This window comes from Paroedura picta, chromosome 5 (assembly GCF_049243985.1).
Source record: "Paroedura picta isolate Pp20150507F chromosome 5, Ppicta_v3.0, whole genome shotgun sequence".
In the NCBI taxonomy this organism is placed as follows: Eukaryota; Metazoa; Chordata; class Lepidosauria; order Squamata; family Gekkonidae; genus Paroedura; species Paroedura picta.
The window spans coordinates 71,181,213-71,206,212 of NC_135373.1; the positions used below are offsets into that span (position 1 = coordinate 71,181,213).

Consider the following 25,000-nt stretch of genomic DNA (forward strand, 5'->3'; position numbering starts at 1 on the left):
AAATCAGGACTGCACTAAGAGTCGGTGTTAAAGGAACAAATCCAAGATGATCTTAGGAGAGAAGAATTACAAAGATTAAGAAAGTAATATGATTTCTTCTTAAATAGGAGTAATTTCAAAGGAAATGTTAACTCTACAATGCCTGAAACTTTTTACAATAACAGAAAGTGAAGATTAACTGAATGAGACAGATATAAAGACAATCTGATGAGGCTGAATTTTTTATATCATTGCTGGTAGATTATACTTGAGGACTAATTGAGCTAAAAAGGCTAGACATCTCATCAGCCGAATGTACATTAGTTCCAGTCAACATCTTGCCTTGTGCATTTTTAACCTGCTACAATAGTGATAAAAAGTCTAACTTTAGTAACATTAGGACACATGAGACCATCTGGTCACATTGGATCACTTAAAGCATCTTTCATACAAAAAGCATGTTTAATTGGTCTTATTTTCAGGCAGCGATCAGTCTGCATGTTTGCGGATTTGAAATATGCTTGATTGGGTTCACAGACATCATTTGAACTCAGCCTTACGTGGCCTTCACAGACAAGTACTGACAACAAAGATTAAAAGCAATTAATTACTCAGTACACCTAGACTCCTTATTCCTGGGAATACTGAGACCCCTTTTTCATATTCTTAGGGAATACACAATTCTTCCACATTTAAATAATCTTGCTGAATCAAGGAAATCATAATGGATGTTTAAACCTCATATAAGGGAGGTATGCCTTGGCATTTTATTATTTTGCCTCACATATTCTGATTAATGCATTAGTGTTCAAGGTGGATTTATTGGCTGTGATCTGGCTTAATATAAATAATCAAAATTCATATCCTTTTTAGGGGGAAAGAAGTTTTAATAATGAGTCAGTCATTATAGATGAAAAAAAATCAATCCAAAATACATTATCGTAATTTTTTATATGATATCCCAACATTATCAACTTTTGTGTTATTTTCAAAATAATTTAGAATGGATCAAATGAGATTAATGGCAGTGATAAGTACATTGCTTACATGAGCCTGCATAATAGAGGCAGAAACTCATTTATTTATATTTACACTGGGTACACGTAGCCCAATTATATATTTTTAAAAATCCACTTTTCTATCCTTCAATAAAAATGAAGCACGTGATCCAGCCACAGTTAATCACATTTCAGTTCCACTGACTTCAATGAGATTCTTAATGCTCCCACTGAAGTCAATGAGACTTAGAAGTGGGTAACTTTGACTGGATCATATTCTAAATTTGTAATCACTTTTATCTTCATTTGTCTCAAACATTGTTCACTGTTGTATCAAAAGACATGAAAAAGCACAGTATTCATAATGGTAATGTTAAATTACTAGAAGGCTTCCCCCTGCTTTAAATAATTTGTCTAGAAATACTTGAAATACAGATATAACCAATTGGGGAAGGGGGGAAGTTGCTGATTGCCATATGTTTGTGTTTATAGCTCACATTATTAGTTTTTAACAAAAATTAGCAGACAGAAGCAGCACTGGACAGTTTCCTGCAAATTTCATTTCCGGAGGTTGCATATTCTCGTGCATAGACTGAAAACATACTCCATGTACAGCAAAAAAGATTTCTGTTCATATATCATATTCACAACAGGTTGAAAGTCTAGTTGTACATCTGAGTCTTAACGTGACCCAGAGATTCAAAAGTGCAAAAGGAATCTGAACATCATTGTTATGCTCAGGATGCAGATTAGGCTTTCTTTTCAACTCCCACCACTCATCGATTAGGAGACAACTCCATGACTATTTATGCATTTGCCTTTCTTACAACCAAAATACTTATCTAGCATAAAATGGAGTTCATATTTAAATAAGTGAAGTGAGAATCTTATATTTCCAAACATGGTTTCATAAACGAATATATGACTATGAATTCAGGAAAGACCAGTTTTTAAAAGTAGCACCACCACAAAATTTGTTCGTAATAAAATTATCTTGTGATGCTACCAAAAACCCCAAACATCCTGCAATAACACTACAGTGCTGCATTGACATATGCATAATTCAAATTGACCTAATATAAATCAGGGTATGCTTGTATCCTAAAACTTGAAACACAGCAGGTATTACCCTCTGGTTGCATCTGCCCTCTTGTTTTTCAGTGTCCTTGCTAGTACTATTCTAAAGGCATTGTTGACATTCACTGTAATGAGAACAAACTTTTTTTGAGAAAAAATAGCATTGTCGTCAAGGAAGTTTATTTTGATGGCTGCCAAAAATTGCACATACACATGGCCCAGAAAATGGATCTATGGAACTTTAAAAAGTTACCTGCTGCTACAACCAAAATAAAAGGCAGCCTTTTAAATTACCATTACTTTCTCAGTGCATATATCTTACATAATTAGATTAAAATTGAATCATTAAAAGGCTTACATTTTTTCCCAGAGACTGAAGCCTTTTCTGAAATAGTAAAAAAAAGCAAAACAAAAAACAAGCTTTTATCTAGATAGTTCTTGAATTTTAATAAACCAAAAACAATGTTATTGTTGGACAGGTAATAATTGTCCTCATATAAACTGAAAAATATTGTTTGGGGTGATTAATATACAAAACTGCATTATGCCTTTCGGAGTGTTGATGCATAATTTTTAGTTCTAATGTTATTATGTAATTGAGAGAACATGTTCATTTGCTCTAATAACTACTAAGATGCACTTAATAAAATGAAATGTAATAATACTTGTAATTTAATCTATTCATGGAAGTAATTTTAAAAGTCTACCATTCTCCTTAATGTAGATAACATTCATAATTTATAAAGTGTTGTGATGCCAAATTGACAATGCCATTGTTTTTTCCACTCTGAGATGATTCTGCAGCCTTCATTATCTGCATACCAACCTCAGGATTATCAAGGGCAAACAAAAGATAATTAACACCAGAAATAGGCAAATGCAGGAGCTACTGACTGAGGTTTTTCATTTAATACCATACCTCAGAAAACCTGGGAAATGGAGTAACTGTTAAAAAAGATTCCCAGTGCAACCCCCCCCCCCACACACACACACATACTTTTATGCATATTTAAGTCCACAGACAAAGTGTCATTTTGGTTATAAAGACTATTTCTCACAAGACTAAATGCCATAATCTCTATAGAGACTATACCAAAGACTATACATACCTAGACTATTTTAAGTATTGTCTACAGGAGCAGATTAGTATTGAGGATAGCTGTGATGAATTTACAAATTTGATATCTAATTTTTGAAATTAATGTCTCATTGTCCATATGGTTGAACAGACCTAACAGTAGCCTGTGCTTATTACAGACCAGTTATCAGCAAATAAATAACATGCATTGTTCTATAAGAGAGAGTTCTGAGTTTATACGGCTACTATTGTTCTTTATTTATTGGTAGCATACCATTATGAAAGAAGCAACAGAGTTTAGAGCTGAATTTAAGTATTCTTTAGGGTGGAGGAGGCATACGTAAATCATGATGACTAATCAAGTAAAATGTTTTGAAGTTCTTTAAATGGTGTACTGTCTTATTTTGTAACTTGACTATTTGCTTGAATAATCAGGAGCTGGTTCCTTGTTGCAATAGTGTACTTTGTTTCTGATTGAACGCTTTGCTATTCTTTAGATTGTATCATGTGGTAGAAAGTGCCATCAAGTCACAGCCACCATTGTTGACCCCACAGCAACAGAGAAATCCATTCCATTGTAATTTGGAATGATAGATTAGGGACAGAAGAGATAGACCACACAGCCAATCGTCCCACCTCAAAGCATCTCTTCACTATGGTTGAAAAGAGATAGATAGAATGTAACAGTAGAGTCTTACTTAATTACTCTCATCATTCCATGGTTAAGAAGGGTGCATCTGTTCAACAACCTCCGACATTGCTATATTTATTTCCTTCACTATTTCCCCTAGAATTAAACCCAAATATATGGTGTCCGTACAAACTAAGCATGTTATTCCAGTTTGATTCTTGCATCTGTAAATACCTTTATTATGCTTTATACTAATTTGATGCTCATTCTCTACCAATATGTATGGACTGGGAGCTTCTATTTCGACATTTCTGAAGTATGATGTGCAAAGTAATCAGTATACTTCACATTCAGGTATATTGAACTTGACAAGTAGATGTAATTCCTGATTACATTATAGCTTGTAGGGGGTGTGGTAAAAATACAAATTATAAATAAACTAGCAAGAAAGCCCACTGCAAGCACTGGGAGGTGCAGACCTCTCTGTGTGTGTCTCTCTCTCCTTCTCGCTGTGTCTCTCGGTGTGCCTTGCAGCATGAGGCATAGCAGGTAATTAGGGCTTGTTCTTAGGAGGGAAGGAGGGCTGGTGTGCAGTTTGGGGCAGCTCCCTCTGTCTATCTCTGCCTCCGTCGCAGTAGGGGCAGCTCTCTCTGTGTTGCTGTCAGCAGCTTGGGGCAGCTCTCTCTGTGTCTTTCTCTGCCTCCCTCGCAGCAGGAGCGACAGGAGGGAATGAGGGCTCGTGTTCAGTCTAGCAGGGCTCTGTGTGTCTCTCTTTGTGATGCTGGCTGCACCCATTGCTGGCTACACCCTGATTGGCCCTATTACAACTTGGACAGCCGGACACGTCCCAACCCCCAGGCTGTTTCACAAATATTTAGAGGATAAATATAAAATGGAGGAATGATCTGGGGGCTCTGTTGTTCTGTGGTAGAGCCATGCAATTTGCTGCATAATTGCTGATGGCTTGCCTAAAAAAATTATCCAGTTTCAAAAAGATTGGGCTAGGGGATCCAATTATATGGGCCCCTAAAGAAGGTGACCATATCCTCCACTGGTTTCAATGGAAGAAAAAAAGGCATTTAAAGGGATCACAGTCCCTTCTAAACACCTTATCCAAGCCACAAGTTCACCTGAAAGACATTTAAAGGTACTGCAGTCCATTTAAAGGACATCCCTTTCAATATCCTTTAACTGTGACTAACTGTCCTGAAAAATCCAGTTAAAAGAATAACTCTTGTGTTAAAAGAATTAAAGAATTAAGAATTAATAAAAGAATTAAGTTAAAAGAATAAAGAGCCTCTTGTGGCGCAGAGTGGTAAGGCAGCAGAAATGCAGTCTGAATCTCTGTCTATGAGGCTGGGAGTTTGATCCCAGCAGCCGGCTCAAGGTTGACTCAGCCTTCCATCCTTCCGAGGTCGGTAAAATGAGTACCCAGCTTGCTGGGGGGTAAACAGTAATGACTGGGGAAGGCACTGGCAAACTACCCCGTATTGCCATGAAAACGCTAGAGGGTGTCACCCCAAGGGTCAGACATGACCCGGTGCTTGCACAGGGGGTGCCTTTAACTTTACCTTTTAAAAGAATAACGGGGGGAGGGTTGGCTCAGATTTAGCTGAATACACTTCCCCCATCTGAAGTATGTGCACACACGAAAGCTTATCAGTAAACTTAATAATGTCCAAAGTGACTGCTCCCCCTCAACCAGAATTGCCCCACCCTGGTAGTTTAGCCGCAGTCAGAAGGCAGACTTTGGCCAGGAAGGTTTTAATAAGGAATCAGCTCTCCACCTTCAACTTCCTGTCGGTTCCAAAAGTTTGCTGGGAGGAAAAGGAGCCAGCCTCAGAGTATGCCCCACTGCCAGTAAGCCGCCCTGGCCTCCTGGCCACTTTCAACTTGGGAGGACATGAGGGTGGGTTGGGGCAGCCACTGGACGTGAGGGCTGTAGGAGACCCAGAAATGCCTCCTTGCTGGCCCTCTGGGACCCAGAGCATCCAAGAAAAGCCTCTTCCCTGGGAAGGTTTACTCATGAATAAGTCATGGCCCTCAGCAGGAATGGCCAACCCTGGTAGTTTAGCCCCAATCAGGAGGCAGCCCTCGACTAGAAAGGGTGCAGCTCTCCACCTTCAACTTTCTACCAGTTTCAGATGTTTGTTGAGTGAAAGAGGAACCGGCCTCAAAGCATGCCCCACTGCCTGTAAGTTGCCCTAGCCTCCTGGCCTCTTTCAACTCGGAGGACATGGGGAGGAGCTGGAGCAGCCTCTGCACACTTTCTGAAGGTGGGGAGGTTGCAGGAGGCCCAGAAACGTCCCTCTGCTGGCCCTCTGGGTGCCATAAAAAGCCTCTGCCCTGAGAAGCTTTGCTCATGAGCATGTGAACTTTGCAATTTGCAGCCTGTGAAGGAAGGAATGTTTTGAGGGTAATCATCACAAAGAATTGCAGCAGGCAAAATTATGATGATGGGTGGGAATGGGAAGATGTAGATGTCCCCTTTCCATATGGATATCACCTTGGTCTTGCTGCAATCTTTCCAAGACCATCATAACAAAACAAATTTGAGACCAATGTCATGGAAGATGAGGAAACTGTAGATGGGGCAAAGGAACACCATGAGGCCAGTAGCACCTTCCCAGTAGAAGAGTTGGCTTTTATATCCTGTTTTCACTGCCCAAAGGAATCATAGAGTAGCTTATAATAGCCTTCCCTTCCTCTCCCAGCAACAGGCACCCGGTGAAGTAGATGAGTTTGAGAGAGCTCTGAAAGAGACTCTGCCAATGAGGGCCAATAACTTCCAAGTTGCATGCAGACAATTTACTCTCTACCTGATTGGCTCCCTCAAAAATAGTCAGCTAATAGGAGATGCCCTCAGACAGAAATGGCCTGTCTTGGTAGTTTAACTTGGTAGTTTACCAAGTTGGGAAGGAGCCCATGGCCAGGAAAGGCTAATAAGCAGTCAGCTCTCCACCTCCAACTTCCTGTCGGTTCCAGAAATTTGCTGGGTAGAAGAGGAGGCTGCCTCAGTATATGCCCTGCTGCCAGTAAATTGCTCTGGCCTTATTCAATTCAGAGGACATGGAGGAAGCATGGTATCTCCTTCTGGGGCAGGGGCTGAGGGAGGCCCAGAAATGGCTCCTTGCCGGCCTGGTGGAACCCAGGGCAGCCAGAAAAAGGCTTTACCCTGGAAATGTTTACTCATGAGTAAGTCATGGTGTCTGTTCTGTGAATGTTTACTCGAGTAAGTCATGGCTCTCAGCCAGGAATAGCCTGCCCTGGTAGTTTAGACCCAATCAGGAGGGGGGGGGCTGTGGGAGACCTAAAAATTCCCCACTGCTGGCCATCTAGGACCCACAGCAACCAAAAAAAAGCTTCTGCCCTGGGAATGTTTACTCATAAGTAAGTAATGTGAGTTTTGCAATTTGTAATCTGAGAAGGAAGGAAAGTTTTGGGGGTATCCATCATAGGCAATTGCAGCAGGAAAAATATTGCTGATGTGGGTATAACTTGTTGTTGTTAGGTGCGAAGTCGTGTCCGACCCATCGCGACCCCATGGACAATGATCCTCCAGGCCTTCCTGTCCTCTACCATTCCCCGGAGTCCATTTAAGTTTGCACCAACTGCTTCAGTGACTCCATCCAGCCACCTCATTCTCTGTCGTCCCCTTCTTCTTTTGCCCTCGATCGCTCCCAGCATTAGGCTCTTCTCCAGGGAGTCCTTCCTTCTCATGAGGTGGCCAAAGTATTTGAGTGTAACTAGAAAGATGTAAACTTTCCTTTTCCATATGCATACCACCTTGGTCTTGCTGCAGTTTTTCCAAGACCATCACAAGAAAGCAAATTTGAGACCAATGGCATGGAAGACGGGGAAACTGTAGGTGGGGCAAAGGAACACCGTCTTTGAAGGGCTGAGCTTCAGGTGACTCTGATTGAGCCACCTCGTCACTGCTTCGAGGCAGTTGGCTAATAGAAGAAGAAGAAGAAGAAGAGTTGGTTCTTATATGCCGCTTTTCCCTACCCGAAGGAGGCGCAAGGGGCTTACAGTCGCCTTCCCTTTCCTCTCCCCACAACAGACACCCTGTGGGGTGGGTGAGGCTGAGAGAGCCCTGATATCACTGCCCGGTCAGAACAGTGTTATCAGTGCCGTCTCGAGCCCAAGGTCACCCAGCTGGTTGCATGTGGGGAAGCGCAGAATCGAACCCGGCATGCCAGATTAGAAGTCCGCACTCCTAACCACTACACCAAACTGGCTCTCTGGGGGAGAATCAGGGAGGCCATCCATCAAGAGGAAGAGCTGAATGTCATCAGCATATTGATGACTTAGGGCATTTTTCCTCAGTCCGTCATTTAAAATGTGGGCTATCTGTCTACTTAAAAAAAAAAAACCTTCACTTTTACAGAAGAATTTTTTGTAGCCAATTATTATCTGATTTACCCCTTTCTGGGCACGTCATCAGCTCTAGACTCCTTGCAGACAGGTTTAAGCTCAGGCTATATGATAGAGACAATGTAGAAGGCTTTAGTTTAGGATCTCCATTTTAATGTAGTCAGGGCTTGTATCTCCTTGTTGCTCTAATCAGATTTATTAGTTAACTGATACTGTAAACTAGGGGTCATCAACCCCCAGTCTGCGGCCTGGTAGCGGGCCACGAAGGCCTCGGTACCGGGCAGCCGGCGGCCGCACCTGCCTCTCCCCCACCTGCAGCAAGAAGCTTGCTAGGCCTCGAGTGAAGCAGCCGCCAAAGCCGCAGCCAAAGCCGCAGCCAAAGCCGCAGCCAAAGCCGCAGCCAAAGCCGCAGCCAAAGCGGCCGCTTCACTCGCGGCCTGACTAGCTTCTTGTTGCGAGGGAGGGAAGAGGCAGGCGTGGCCGCTGGCATGTCGTTGGACACAAACATGCATGCGCAGAGCTTCCATGCATGCGCATTTGCACCCCCTGCTGGCGCAAACACACATGTGCGTCAGCTCCGTGCATGCACTGAAAACTGCATTGGGGAAAAAGGACCAGGAAATCATACCAAGGAATTTTTTTTCAACACAATAATGCATTTGCTCATTCTTTGAGGGTAGCAAAGCTGTACTATGAGAATTTTGTTGAGAAACCTAACCCCATCTGCCCTACACCCCTGATCTTGTTTCAGATTCTTTTTGTTCCCAAAACTCAAAGACATTTAAAAAAAACATGATTTGAGTCCTCTAGGATTCCAAAACTGCCGTTTTGACATGGAAGAACAAAGAATTCTTTGGGGAAGGTGTTAGAGATGGAAATACCACATTCAGAAATGTATAGATATATATGGAGGATATATTGAGAAACAACAGTTTCATATTTTAATATTTTGTTTAATAAAGGTTTCTATGATTTTGTAGCAGTACTGACTGACACTCATATAAGCAGATTATTATGTTGTGTTGCACTGTTTTGTTTCCTGGAGCTGCATCTGCTAAGCACAAGGACCAATGCTTTGTTTGCACATTTCAGGCACAAGGGAAGCAGCAGTACAGATGGAAGATTGAGGACAAATTCTGGTGAATACTTGTTCCCATGACCAGATATTGTTAGCATTGCTCTTCATTGGAAAGACAAAGTATATGCTTGCACATACACTGCTGACTGCAACATAGAATAGAACTATAGCATCCTAACATGCCTGGCTCCAATTAAATTACAATAAACCCCTCCAGACCTGTGGTACTTATGTACCATTATGACCGTTTATGCACTGGAGGTTTCATGCTGGGTTGCAGGCTGGGGTTTTAGTTGTGGCAGGTTGCCCCACCTCTTCCTGCATCCACACAGGGGAGCATTTGGCCCAGTGCACCTAATCTGCCCCCTATTTGTGTTCCTGCATGAGAGCTGGGGCAGTGAAGTGCCCAGTGCATAAACAGTCTATATGACACTCCGGTAGAACTTTCTCAAAGTAGTACATAAGATAACGATTACCTGATTTCTTTATATCTTTCACTTTCAGCCAGCATTTGGTTTTCAAGTTGGTTGGCAATAAAATGAACAGCAATAAGCATATGGAAACAGAAGCAGCAGAAATGGTTGATAAAAGGTTAAAACTGTAAAATATCCAGTTGAGTAGAAAATACAAAAGCAAGTAGAATGGTATGTGTGAGGAGAACATCAGAAACCATTCATCATTTTTTACTTTCTTGCATCCAGAAATCACCACCAAGTTGTTTGTACCTGCCAGGGTGAAGTACTTTGGTTCCTATATGCTGCCACGTGCCCATTCTTTGACCCACCAGCTTGCAAGTGTTCCTCTTTCTGTGCTCCTCTTTCTGAGACAGCCCAGCATCACCAAGAAGCATCATGTGGGTGGTGTGAGCAGTAGGTAGCAGCAGCAGTCTCCTAGTGCCACTGAGGAAAGCATGAGAGGGTTGTGAACAGGAGAAGGATGCACAGGTAGCTGGGGAATAAATGGGTAGGGGCAGGAAGAACGGGGTGAATGTGGGTCCTGGTGACAGGCAGAGGAAAGGATTCTCTCTGCCCTGAGTCCTTCAGAACCTGGGAGTGGCCCTGCTCCTAGTCAATATCCCTACCATGGTTTGGTCCTTTCCCAATACTATATAGACCTCATTCTAATTTAATTTCATCTAAGCTCTATCTCCAATTAGACTCTTTTCTCCAGTGCACCCTATCTTATCCGCTGCCCTTTCCCTCAATCCTACTTTTAAAACCTGCCCTTCCTTCAAGTTTCCCTTTACTGACTCAATACTGATATTGCTTGTAGGCTTTGATATTTTCCTACCTCAGAAGACCTCTTTCCAATTCCCGGCCATTCCTCTGTGTGATATTTTATCCAAACCAGACTAACAACTTTCCACTTCCTCACAGGAGCTTGCCTGGTGGCCTGAATAACTGAGCTTCCTGAGACAGCACTGCAGCTCCAGCAGTATCAAAAGCTTCACTTCCTCAAGCTCACAATATGATATAGGTGACTACCAAAAGGTCCAAAGGTGAACAAATAAACCAGTTATCTTATCATGAACATGCAAGATACCAACAACAGCAACAAAATTATACCTGTGAACTCAATGTGAGTTTATATATTTTACAAGTTTTATTCTTCTTCTTCACAACAGCCATCTTACAGTTTCCCACACAATGTCTTAAAAGTGTCTGCAGTATTCATGGCTTTATTCTGAAAGCTCACTGTAGACTAGGGCAGAATTTGCACTTACTTTCTTTATTCCATTGTCAATCCTGTTGAATTCAGATCGCTTTGAACTCAATTCTTCCTTCCCTCCTCCTCCCCATTGAAACAGGAAAGTGTTCTGCACGTGGTTAGGGAGGCTCAGAAGGTGGGGGGGGGGAGCCAAGCCTCTTTCTTTCTTTTCTTGAAGAGGGGGGGGGGGAAAGGAGCCAAGCAGGGAGCCTCTTTCTTTTTCTTGGAGGGGTGGGGGAGAAGATCGAAAAAGGCAGAGGAGGGAGGAAAAATCCAGGACCGACAGAAGTTGAGAGAAATTAGGGGATTCTCCTTTAAGGCAAGCGTGTCACATGACCAGGTGTAGCCTATCAGGGGTTCTCTACCACGGAACTTTCTTTCCCAAATGGATATTGAGGATTTTCAGCACTCTAAGTTATTGCACAATAAAGGTAGGGTCACACCAGATCAATCCTTCTTGCTGCAGAAGGAAATTTTAAATCGCCCAAAATCCAAACGGAAATCACATTCTGTGTAGAGGGCAGGGACTGAATCGGTCTGGGGTTGGAATAAAAGCTCCGTGCAGTTTACACCTAGGATTTAAAGAGATTTGTATAAATAAAAGTGAATACTTTAATATGGAACTATCTCAATGAGACAAAATAACCTGCTCTCTTCATAGTCGAATATTTTAAAGTAATTCTTACCTTCCCAATTCTTACCTTTTTTCATTTATTTATTTTACCAAGAGGCCTCCCCACACACACACACACACACACACTGTAACACAAGTTGTAAAAAGAGCAAGTCAATAGCTGATTTCTCAAGATCCTTGAAAAACCTTTGTAACAACCACAAGAGTTCAGGTCTTTGCAGGGTTTAAGAGTGCCAGCATTGACAGGCTATGACAATGTAGACACACCAGGGCAACAAGGGAACACAAAATGTTTCTTTCCCTAAATGTATTTCTGTGAAATTCTCCTCATGGAAGGCTGGCCAGACTCCCCCTCTCCCCCTGGGATACATTAGCAAGTTGTTTGATGGTTAGCTGGATGGTTAGTGTGGAGTCAACTTAAATTCAACCCCTCTAAGATGGAGGTCCTATGGCTGGGTAGAAAGGCAGTAGGATAGAACACGCTTGCCTACCTTGGCTGAGGTATAACTAAACATCTCGCCCTCAGCCAGGAAATTGGGGGTGACCTTGTCACCTTATCAATAGAGGCCTAGGTCACAGAAGTAGCCCACATAGCATTTTTCTACTTGTGCTAGGCTCGGCTGCAAGAGCCCTACCTGCTGCTGGACTGCTTGGCCACAATGATCCATGGTCACCTCTAGACTAGACTCCTCTAATTCGCTCTATGCGGGCCCACCTTTGTTCCTGACCTGGAAACTGCAACTGTTACAGAACGCAGCTGCTAGGGACCTCAGAGGTACATCTTGGAGGACCCATATCCAGCGTGTGCTGAGGCAGCTGCATTGGTTGCCAGTTGCGGCCTGGATCAAGTTCAAGGTTTTGGTATTTATTTTTAATGCTATACGTGGCCTGGGCCCTACATACCTGAGAGACTGCTTGCCTCCTTATGCCCCTCACAGGGCTCTTCGCTCTGTAGGTATAAATCTGCTGGAAGTCCCTGACCTAAGAGACCTCAATCAGGGCCAGGGCCTTTTCAGCCCTAACCCCTACTTGGTGGAATGAGATCCCAGGAGAGCTGTGGGCCCTGATGGAACTCTCGCAGGGCCTATACGATGGAGCTCTTCTACCAGGTCTTTGGTTGTGGTTGGGGTAAGGAAGATCATGGGGTCCCTCCCCAGGCAGACCCTAACATTTGGTCTTCCTCCATTCCCCTGAGGCATGAACAGATGACGGGGGGTGGGAGTTTTATCGCCACCTGTTTGGTTGTATTATTGGGGTTTAATGGGGCTGTTTTATTGGGAGTTTTATTCCTGGTATTGTGACCTATCAAAAATTGCTTTGGGAATTGCAGGATAGAAATTTCAAGATAAATAAGGAAGGAAGGAAATAAAATGAATAAAAAATTTCCACCACTAAAGTCTCCCTGTTACCCCCATGCAGTGCACTCTAGATTAATATGCACTATTTGTGGATATCCTGGCTGGGCGTATATGAATTGAAGTGCTGTGATTTACTCCAGATTTAGTCAGCTTCTTAATACATTAGGGGTTGTAAAGTAGATATTTTCATTTGTACTGGTTTCTGTGAGATGCTGTTAAGATACAACTGATTTTCAGTGGTGTAACATTGTGCCAGAGGCATGACTGGCCTTCTTAGGAAACTGGGTAATCTAACCACAACAGAACATTAATATCTTCCCATTCTATGCTAGCACTAGGATTACACTGGTATGGCACCAGTGGAACTTGGAGCTAGCCCAGCTTATCTCTGGCATATCTCCAAATTACACCATGTACATAGAAGTCAGTTGCCACCTTAAGATATTTTAAACTATTTTTAAGCTTAAATCATGCTATTATACTTCTCTCGGCACAGAGATATACACATGGTGAGGGATGGGGAAAACAATCTCTGCAGACAAACAGTTTACAAAGACGTTTAAAATTGCTTATCAGAATGTTAACATTGTTATACAGAAAATATTCTGTCTTCGTAAGGGACCTATCTGCTAAAACCATTTTATGAAATGAAATTCTTGTCTGCCTCTAAAGTTTTTCCTACTTTCTGAATGTTTTTTCTAGCTCCTCTTCCCTCCCCAGCAGACTAGGCAAAGTAAGGGGAAGGAGCTGAATGCATGCAATGCTTCCTGCAGTGTTGTTGAATTACTTTCAGATGACATACCCACATATTTTTTCTTTAAGTTCACACTGCGAGAAACATAATTATTTTTTGTATAACCAGCATTGCCATTCGTCGGACATCATATGACTGCTACAAATTTATATTGCACTCAGATTCTAATCCAGAAATGGTAGTAATAACCTTCAGTTGCCAAATAAACAGCCAAATCCCGGCCCTGTGATAAACGCTGTGAGGGTTACATGTTTAATTAGTACATATTAATAATGAATCCAAATGCCAGGATGCAAAACTGAGTTGTCAAAAGGAAGCCTCCCTTTCCTTAGAAACCATGTACTCTATAGTTGTCTTCAGAAACCTACTCTAGAACAGGGGTAGTCAACCTGTGGTCCTCCAGATGTCCATGGATTACAATTCCCATGACCCCCCTGCCAACATTTGCTGGCAGGGGCTCATGGCAATTGTAGTCCATGGACATCTGGAGGACCACAGGTTGACTACCCCTGCTCTAGAAGACCTTTCTTGACAGTTTTCAGCTAACATGCAACAGTGTCCACCAGCTAGGAAGAGTTTCTCTTCACAAGAAACTGTATGATGGAAGACACAAGATACAGGAGCCTTGTTAAAGTCAAGGACAAGAGACTTTCTGGGAATTCTATGAACACTATGGTGGGGGGTGAGAAGAGGGAACAGGACATAGGCATTTTTGGGAAGGAGAAAGATTATAAAATGTTGAGAAATAAGAAGAGGCTCTGGAAGCATATCTAATTGTATCCTACCACTCAGTTGTATCCTACCACTCAGTTTAGCAAAGGTTGAAGCCTTCCTCCAGCCTAAGGAGACATCCTACAACTTAAGATGCTCCTCTTCCACTTTAAATTGTAGGAAGGTCAGACTTTGTTGTGGTCAAAGGGAGACAAACATACTTGTTCTAGATGATCAAAATTTCATTTCCCCCCAATCAAACTACTCATCCCAACAAATGACCTGTTAGCCCAATAAAAATCTAAAAGAACACTCTCCATTCAGGATATGTATGTATATCAGAAATAGTAATTGAGTAGTAAGCAAGGCCTTAACGTTGCTTTTGACAAGAAATGAGAGTGAGGACCATATCTGACAATAGCCAGTTCTACTACCTATCAAATATAATAAAGGAAGAGATGGCCTCTGGGTATCATGTATATCTAAATTTCCAGAAGAAGAACTAAATATCAGAGTTTAACCATAATTAAATGCCCCTTAAATTGGACTAAGTCCCTGGACCGTGGACTACAAAAGTCCTATGTGGTAGTTGATTCCTGCTACAATGTGTGAAGATAGTTTGAGGCAAAGTAATAGATGTCCCATATGGATTCTTCATCTACAATATGGAACCATTTTGTTGTTAAATTAACAGGTCACAGTATTAGAATGAAGGGATAGTTTCCTTTGATCATTCTGAGTAATACTGTGGACTCTAGAGATTCCATGGACCAGTCACTTCTGGAGTTTACCTCTGGCATTCTTTATCCTAGTTTTTAACAACAGCCTATACCAGTCTCCAACCTACATTATAAGCTGTCATTAAGTGACCAAGTACAATACCCAACAGGATTTCCAGATGTGCAATTAATAGTGGCAGTACTGTTTCATAAATGGAGTATGTGTATTTTTTCATATATAGTAAGGAAGCCTAACAACACAGGAATTCCCCTCCCCCTTAAAACTATGAGGTGCTCCCAGGTTTGTTCTAAAATCTTACTTATCATAATAAGAAAACAGGACATGCACTATAGTGTGTTGGGAATCTGCAAAATGATCCCCATGTAACATTACCCAGAACTTTTATTGTGCCAAGTTAAGCATGGCTACATGTTTCTGGCCCCATAGATTTCAGTGAATTTTAAAGGCTATAACTCTGATTAGGATTGCACTGTTAGATCTTTTGAACTATGGTCCTTTGACCACATAAATCACTGTGTAGCCTCCTTCTTTACCAGTTCTGTAACTGTGCATGAACAAGCATGTTGGAATAGTGAAAATGGTACAAAGTTACTACTGGATAACAATGGCAAGAGTTGGTGGATAACAACAGGCAAGAGTTGGTGGATGAGGTGAAGGAGGTGGGGACCCTAGGGGGAAGTGACCATGTCCTCATAGAATTCCTTTTGAGATGGGGAACCAAGGAAGCTTGTAGCCAGATGCGGATGTTGGATTTTCGTTGGGCAAACTTTAATAAACTCAGAGACATGATGAGTGTCATACCATGGACGAGAATGCTGGAAAGGAAGGGAGCATGTGAAGGGTGGGCGCTACTCAAACAAGAGCTATTGCATGCTCAATCAATGACTATCCCAGAAAGACGAAAACACTGCAGGAGCTCTAAGAAGCCTATTTGGATGAACAGAGAACTTCAAGAGGAACTAAGAAAAAAAAGAAAAATGTTCAGGAAATGGAGGGAAGGACAGAACTCTAAAGAAGAGTACCTACAGATTACTAGGCACTGTAGATCAATCATCAGAAAGGCCAAAGCTGAGAGTGAACTAAGATTGGCCAGGGAAGCCCATTGTAACAAGAAAAGATTTTTCAGTTATGTGAGGAGCAAACGTAAAGTAAAGGAGGCAATAGGCCCACTGTTGGGTGCGGATGGACAAACTCTAATGGAAGATGCAGAGAAAGCAGAAAGGCTTAGTGCCTATTTTACATCTGTTTTTTTCCCACAGGTCAAAGTGTTTAGGCACATCTAGAGATGGCCGTAGCCAAAGGTTAGTGTCTGGGTGGCAGGTTAACATGGATAGAGAGGTTGTCGAGAGGCATTTAGCTGCACTGGATGAGTTCAAATCCCCTGGTCCGGATGAAATGCACCCGAGAGTACTCAAAGAACTTTCTAGAGAACTTGCACAGCCCTTGTCCGTCATCTTCGGAACCTCTTTAAGGACTAGAGATGTCCCGGAGGACTGGAAGAGAGCAAACGATCTTCAAAAAAGGGAGGAAGGATGACCCGGAAACTACAGACCAGTGAGTTTGACCTCTGTTGTGGGGAAGATAATGGAGCAGATATTAAAGGGAGCGATCTGCAAACATCTGGAGGACAATTTGGTGATCCAAGGAAGTCAGCATGGATTTGTTTCCAACAGGTCCTGCCAGACCAACCTAGTTTCCTTTTTTGACCAAGTAACAGGTTTGCTGGATCGGGGCAATTCGGTTGATGTCATTTACTTGGATTTTAGTAAAGCTTTTGACAAGGTTCCCCATGATGTTCTGATGGATAAGTTGAAGGAGTGCAATCTGGATTTTCAGATCGTTAGGTGGATAGGGAATTGGTTAGAGAACCGCACTCAAAGAGTTGTTGTCAATGGTGTTTCATCAGACTGGAGAGAGGTGAGTAGCGAGGTACCTCAGGGCTCGGTGCTCGGCCCAATACTTTTTAACATATTTATTAATGATCTAGATGAGGGGGTGGAGGGACTACTCATCAAGTTTGCAGATGACATCAAATTGGGAGGACTGGCAAATACTCCGGAAGATAAAGACAGAGTTCGACGAGATCTGAACACAATGAAAAAATGGGCAAATGAGAACAAGGTGCAATTTAATAAAGATAAGTGTAAAGTTCTGCATCTGGGTCAGAAAAATGAAAAGCATGCCTACTGGATGGGGGATACGCTTCTAGGTAACACTGTGTGTGAACGAGACCTTGGGGTACTTGTGGATTGTAAACTAAACATGAGCAGGCAGTGTGATGCAGCGGTAAGAAAGGCAAATGCCATTTTGGGCTGTATCAACAGAGGCATCACATCAAAATCACAAGATGTCATAGTCCCATTGTATACGGCACAGGTCAGACCACACCTGGAGTACTGTGTGCAGTTCTGGAGGCCTCACTTCAAGAAGGACGTAGATAAAATTGAAAGGGTACAGAAGAGAGCGACGAAGATGATCTGGGGCCAAGGGACCAAGCCCTATGAAGATAGGTTGAGGGACTTGGGAATGTTCAGCCTGGAGAAAAGGAGGTTAAGAGGGGACATGATAGCCCTCTTTAAGTATTTGAAAGGTTATCACGTGGAGGAGGGCAGGATGCTGTTTCTGTTGGCTGCGGACGAGAGGACACGCAGTAATGGATTTAAACTTCAAGTACAACGATATAGGCTAGATATCAGGAAAAATATTTTCACAGTCAGTTCAGCAGTGAAATAGGCTGCGTAAGGAGGTGGTGAGCTCCCCCTCACTGGCAGTCTTCAAGCAAAGGTTGGATACACACTTTTCTTGGATGCTTTAGGATGCTTAGGGCTAATCCTGAGTTGAACAGGGGGTTGGACTAGATGGCCTGTATGGCCCCTTCCTACTCTATGATTCTATGATTCTAATGTATAAAAAGTACATAATAGGTTGCAGTGTGTTAAAGAAAGCATTCAGTCCAATAAATCTTTATCCATTGCTGCTCCTCTATATATTTATGAAACAGCCTAGGGGGCAGGACGTGTCTGGCTTTCCAAGTTGGAATAAGGCCAATCAGAGTGCAGCCAGCTTTGCCCTGATTGGCCCTGCCCCTGCAGCTCCCGCCCTCTGTCCCTGGACTCTAGCCTCTTTGCTCTCAGATGCCTCAGTGCCTGGAACCAGCAGCAGGTCAGGGGAGAGGGCCCTAGGCAAAGGATCTTGGTGGAGCGCTTGCTAACGAGGGCCTCTTGGCCTTCTAGGCTGGCCCTGCTGACGAGGGCCTCCCGGCCTGCTGACTACCTGCTAAGAAGCTAGATGATGATGAAGAAGAAGAAGAAGAAGAAGAAGAAGAAGAAGAAGAGTTGGTTCTTATATGCCGCTTTTCCCTACCTGAAGGAGGCTCAAAGCGGCTTACAGTCGCCTTCCCATTCCTTTACAGTCAGTAAAAACAAGACCAGGAGCTGATTGTGGTTCAGATCATCAGCTTCTTGTTGCAAAATTTAGGTTTAAATTGAAGAAAGTAGGGAAAACACTAGGCCACTCAAGTATGAACTAAATCATATCCTCAACAAATATACAGTAGAGGTGACAAATAGATTTAAAGAATTAGATCTGGTAGACAGAGTGCCTGAAGAACTATGGACGGAGATTCGCAACATTGTACAAGCGGTAGCTATTAAAACCATCCCAAAGAAAAAGTAATGCAAGAAATCAAAATGGCTGTCTGAGGAAGCTTTACAAATAGCTAAGGAGAGAAGGTAAGTGAAAGGCAAGGGAGAAGGAGAAAGATACACCCAATTGAATGCAGAATTCCAGAGAAAAGCTAGAAGAGGTAAGAATGCCTTCTTAAATGAACAGTGCAAAGAAATAGAAGAAAACAATAGAATGGGGAGGACCAGAGATCTTTTCAATAAAATTGGAAATATGAGGAGAACGTTTCATGCAAAGATGGGTATGATAAGGGACCAAAATGGTAGGGACCTCACAGAAACAGAAGAGATTTTTAAAAGGTGGCAAAATTATACAGAGGAACTATACAGGAGCAAGCTTAACATCCCTGATAACCACAATGGGTAGTTACTGACCTGGAGCCAGACATCCTGGAATGTGAACTCTTAAAAGACGATGCAGTAAAAGTGTGTTCTAAAGGGCCGGGGGGGGGAGGCATCCTTCGCAGCCCACCTCCAATTAGTCGACGGACCACATGTGGTCCGCGGCCCACAGGTTGGGGATCGCTAGTTTACAGCATATTTTCAGCATATTACTACCACTGGTCTGCTTGGGACACTTAAAGATACTCCAATTCAGGTCACAAATACTGACCTATATCCCCCACTCATCTAAATGGTCATGCAAGAATAATATACCCCACAGAAGTAAGCAATGAAAGAAGATCCCCAGACCTAAACAACAGTGATAAAAAATGTATTTCCCTCCCTCAATAAACAGTGCATCAACTTTATATTGTCTCAACAATCTTTCTTTCGGCCCAAATTGCTACTCCAACACTGGAGCACAAAATATATATGCTCTGTGCAGAATGGAGGAAAGCTGAAAATATGCTGGCATATCATCACGGCTATAGTTTGTATGTCATTCTGCTATAAACCCACCTGAGAGCAGGATACAGCCACATTTCTGAGTGTCTGACTACCAGCCAATTGTGAGTACTTGTCAAATGCAGCTTCCTAAACTGGAGAAATAATTGGCACAGTGATTATGTTATTGCCCTCAGAAGATGAATCCTAAAGTAAAAATACCTCCAAGAGGAAAGGAGGAAGTTATAAGAACCAAAGGAGTTCCTAAATAGGGCCTCTCACAACACGTACATGTTGTGTACCTGCTCATTTATGCCCTCTTTTGTTTCCCAAGAAGCTCCCATCAGCAGTAGATGCATTTATGGACTCTGTTCAAAAATATGCCAACTCTCTGTTGAGTCAACAACATGATCAGCAGATGTATCAACCCATCCAGTTACACTTTTGTGTGTTTCTAGCCTGATTTATGCAGCACTGAAAGCTGAATAACAGACAGCTGTTAGACGTACATTTTTATACCTAGAGTGGCCTAAACATTGCCTTGCTGTTCCCCATCGAAGTTCACCTAAGCATAGTGCTGTGTGCAGAATAATTTGGCACCTTCAGTGTAGCAACTCAGTCATTTCAATGACCATTTATGCACTGGGAACTTCACTGCTGCAGCTCCCTTGCAGGAGCACAAATCGGGGGCGGATGATGTGCACTAGGCCAAATGCTCCCCCGTGTGGGTGCAGGAAGAGGTGAGGCAACGTGCCATGACTAAAACTCCAGCCTGCAGCCCAGCATAAAACCTCCAGTGCGTAAACGGTCAATATGAAGCTGATTTTGCCCAATTTGAATCATGTTTTAAATTTACCAAAGAAGAGGAATGTATTTACCAAGGATACGACCGTTCAGGTCACTAAGTTTACCAACTTGTATAAAGCATGGATTAATTCATCCTCTCTTCTCACCTATCTAACTGCATGCATTTTTTAAAGGAGTAACATCAGACAAAATGAAGTGGCTGTTTTTTGCTTCTGTCCTTTTTTGTGCCTAATGCAGTTAATAGTATCTATTTGAGAAGTCATTGGACGTGAGATTACTTGGGCAGACATTAAAAGCATATCAAGACACATAAATAGTAAGTCTTAGCTCAATTAACCCCCCCCCCCCCCGCCGCCCCTGTCATTGACTATCCAATAGCTAACTACCTACATGAAGAATTTGAAAAAGGAGCCTCAGGCAAAGCTATGCCTTTACAAGTAGATTTTTCTGTCCTAGTATATAGGGCTGCTTTTGATAGGGCCAATGAAGTATTTCACATATCCCCAGTGCATCCATTTCTTATGTGTACTGGTACAGGAACGCTCTATCATATATGAGGTATGGTTCCTAGCCCTGCTGCTTCCTTATATGTTGTTGTTTATTTGACCTTCTGCTGGGGGGGGGGTGTACCAACCTGCTCCAAGGACATAGCCTGGCCCTCAGCACTGCCTCTCAAAGGAGCTGCTAGAGATAAGGACAAAGGCTCCTCCTGGGATCCTTTTTCCTCCTCTCGATACTCCTTCAGGATCTAGGGAAGATAACCACAGCTCCCACTACCAAGGCTTTATCAGACAGGAAAGGTAACAACTTGGTTTTTATTTCTCCCTGGTATGCATAAGGAGGATCTCAAATTTCACTTGTTCTTTATATAGGTTGTCCCATGACCTGGACTTGGAATGACCACAAGCTAAATAAAACCAGGGTCCTCTCATATTACTTTTTCCAAAGAGGTGGGAAGAAACCAGACTGTAAGCCGTGACTTTGGATAGAAGAAACCAGATGAAAAGGAACCGCAATCAGGACAAATTAATGTACATACATTCCCAAGGGGGTTGAGGGGACTTAAGCACTTAACACTACAATTCAAGGTGATAAAGTTACAAAAAGAACACTCAAAATAACATAAAACCCTTAACACTTTTAGCTACCATCTTCAAAGATTTCCATCTCTTTTCCCTTGGTCCTGAGAGTAAAAACCCTGTGTCCTCTACTCAAGCCTCTAGCAACAGAACTAAATAAACTGTTATTTTCCAATTCTCACCCAGGTGGCCTGACAATAAAATATTCACAGGCTGGCTTACCTACTCATCAGACGGTATCAACAGCATACTGTCTTGTGACTGGTCAGTGTAAGCAGATGCTATGCCCTCAGGTTGGATCATTATTATTATTATTATTATTATTATTATTTCAATTTATTTCCCGCCACTCCCAAATGGCTCGTGGCGGGTTACAGTGTCTTAAAACCCCACTAAAACTCCTATTAAAAGACTTTAAAATGTCACAACATGATGACACAATAATAAGATCCCCTTCCTACCCCCCTTCCTAAAAAAGGGGGGGTGGAGGAGAAGGAGGTCAACGATGTTCAAGAAGAAGCCCGGGGGAGAGCAGTTGATGTACCCCAGCAGCCCCAGCCTAACCATAGACCTGGCGGAAGAGCTCCGTCTTGCAGGCCCTGCGGAACGTTGAAAGGGCCCGCAGGGCCCGCAGCTCTCCCGGGAGCTCATTCCACCAGGTGGGGGCCAGGACCAAAAAGGCCCTGGCCCTGGTCGAGGCTAGGCGTGCTTCCCTAGGGCCGGGAACGACCAGAAGATTCTCACTCGCAGAGCACAGAGCCCTGCAGGGGACATAGGGCGCTAGGCGGTCCCTCAGGTATGTGGGTCCCAGCCCGTGTAAAGCCTTAAAGGTTAGAACCAGAACCTTGAACCAGATTCGGACAGCAATTGGTAACCAGTGCAGCTGCCTCAGCACAGGCTGGATGTGGGCCCTCCAAGGTGTGCCGGTGAGGACCCTAGCAGCTGCATTTTGTACTAGCTGGTGTTTCCGGATCAGAGACAGGGGTAGGCCCGCGTAGAGCGAGTTACAGAAATCTAATCTGGAGGTGACCGTTGCATGGATCACAGTGGCCAGGTGTTCAGGGGACAGGTAGGGCGCTAGTAGCCAAGCTTGGCGAAGATGGAAAAATGCCTGGCCAGCTACTTTCCTGACCTGCGCCTCCATAGTCAGGGAGGCATCAATGGTCACACCCGAGTTTCTGGCCTGGGACACGATGGTAAGATGCGCCCCTGCCAGGGTGGGTAAATGCGCTTCCTGTTCCCGCCCCCTACTTCCCAGCCACAGGACCTCCGTCTTGGAGAGGTTGAGTTTCAGGCGATTCTGCTCAAACCATTCTGTCACCGCTTCCAAACATCTGGCGAATGGTTCCGAGGGAGAGTCCGGGTGGCTGTCCATGAGGAGATAGAGCTGGGTGTCATCAGCGTACTGATGGCAGCCCAACCCAAGGCATTTCTCTTCTTTACTGAGAAAATATAGGATTCTGGGAAGGTATGCCAGTACTGTCCCGGCAACAATACTATAAGCATGTGGATTTTAAGGCTGAGTTATTAACCACAAAATTGGCTTACACATTGATCAGGATCTGGTATGACACATAAGCTTGGCATGAATGGAAACAGTGACTACACTATCAAAATATATTGGAATGGAAAATTATTGCAAAAATTAAAAATAAATCTATGTAGCTCATTGTTTTTATGCTGTCTGTATTTTGATTATTTGGAGAACATTTTTTCACATATGAATTTTTACAAGCATTGTAATCAGCTGTCCTATTGAAAATATCATCTTACATGGAGATATGGATGCTGCAGTATAAATGCTGACTTTTCTACAGAATTGCAGACTCTGGATCAGAACATTTTCTGCTATGCTTATCTATTTATTTAATTCTATTAATTTATTATTATTACTAACAGCCTTTCTTTTCTGTTTTTGGAAATTCTGTGCTGGATCCAAGTCAAAATACTGCTGTTATGAGAAAACCCGAAAGGCTTCTCACTAGTTCTTGGATCCTATACAGCAGTGGTCCCCAACCCCCGGTCCAGGGACTGGTACCGGTCCATAGATCATTTGGTCCCGGGCAGTGGCTCTTCCTCGTCCTCCTCCCCGGATGCTGCCTTGGGGGCTGCTGGCTCTGCCGCCAGCTCATCTTTGGTGCTCTCCAAAGCCACCATGGCTGGGGCTCCCCCTCGGCGTGGCACTGCCCAGCGGGCGGTAGGAAGTCAGGGGCACCGGTGGGAAAGCAAGTGGAGCAGGGGCTCAGGCAGCAGCTGTGACGTCCCTTGGCAAAAAATTACCCCCCCCCCCCCCGGGCCTCAATAAAATTGTCAAGCGTTGACCGGTCCCCGGTGATAAAAAGGTTGGGGACCACTGCTATACAGCATGCATGGACTCTCAGAAAGTTTGATAAAATCCTTCATCAAGGTTTCTGCAACATGTCAAACAATTTATTATCCCATAAAACTTCAGATGCTTAGGAAGAACAGGTAGTAATAAATTTTAAAATTTCCACAAGGGGAGGAGAGTAGAAGGGAGAAGCCCCTCAGTTATCTAACTATACTTGAATTTCAGTCAGAGTTCACAATTAAGTGGCCATTTGAAACAGTTCAAAAAGGATCTCTCCAAATTGAAAGATTATTCTACAAAATGTCAGATAGATATAAACTATACTGCTGTCACATGATGCACTTTGGAAACAAATATTATTAACCTCATAGACAGATTGATGGATTTAACTTGACTACTACCTTTAAAAGAAATTTTAGAGTCATAGAGGAAGACTCTCTGCAATCAAGCTGAAAACATCTCAGTGAACTGTAGTATCTGAAAAGGCAATGTTAGTATGAAGAATTTTATTAGGAAAGGACTGCAAATGAAACAACCAGTTAACATAATGCATTATGTGATACCAGAACATTTAGAATATTGTGTGCCCATTCTGATTGCCCACAGAGCTTGAAAAGATAAAGAATGGGAACATGTCTGGCATAGAAGGCCTAAGGGAACCTTTTTAGTTTAGAAAAACAGATGACCAAGGGGAACCAAAATAGTGAATTAGAAATTATTACTGCAATACATATTCCGAACACAAAAACAATTTTTGGTAGTTCATCATTTACTTTAACCAGTTCCCACAAAGGCCATCACTTGCACCTTCCACTCATGCTCTTATGTGGGAAGTCCTGTCTACTGCAGCAGTATTTACAATGCAACGCTCTACATAAAAGTACCAATAACACCATGAAGGAGGATTGCCCTAATGTATAGGATTTTACTGCTAAAGAAAACTACAAGTATAACTGTAAATAACTGGAAGGATATTTACCTTCTTCTTTTATATGCCGATCACTTAGCCCTTAATACAATTTCAGTTAAAAAAAATCTTTTTCTGGTTATACTGCATATTTGTTGGATATTTTAATATTGTTGTTTACTAATTTACTGCTATGTAATTTATTCTCTCCGATAAGTAGTCTAAAAGAGCCCCTTGTGGCGCA

At 42.8% G+C, this 25,000-nt stretch overlaps 1 long non-coding RNA gene across 2 annotated transcripts in view; it reads right to left on the reverse strand.

Annotated features, from left to right (window-relative positions):
- Positions 1 to 25,000, reverse strand: part of LOC143837933 (uncharacterized) — an 88,099-nt gene that overhangs the window by 59,476 nt on the left and 3,623 nt on the right. The window contains exons 3-6 of one of the 2 annotated variants that reach the window (XR_013231142.1): positions 24,251 to 24,326; positions 10,942 to 11,497; positions 9,944 to 10,117; positions 1 to 51 (exon numbers count right to left, since the gene is read on the reverse strand). The exon at positions 1 to 51 is cut by the window's left edge and continues 41 nt beyond it. This is a non-coding gene — a long non-coding RNA (uncharacterized LOC143837933). The remainder of the gene's footprint in view (positions 52 to 9,943; positions 10,118 to 10,941; positions 11,498 to 24,250; positions 24,327 to 25,000) is intronic. The other variant, XR_013231145.1, reaches the window with a different exon arrangement.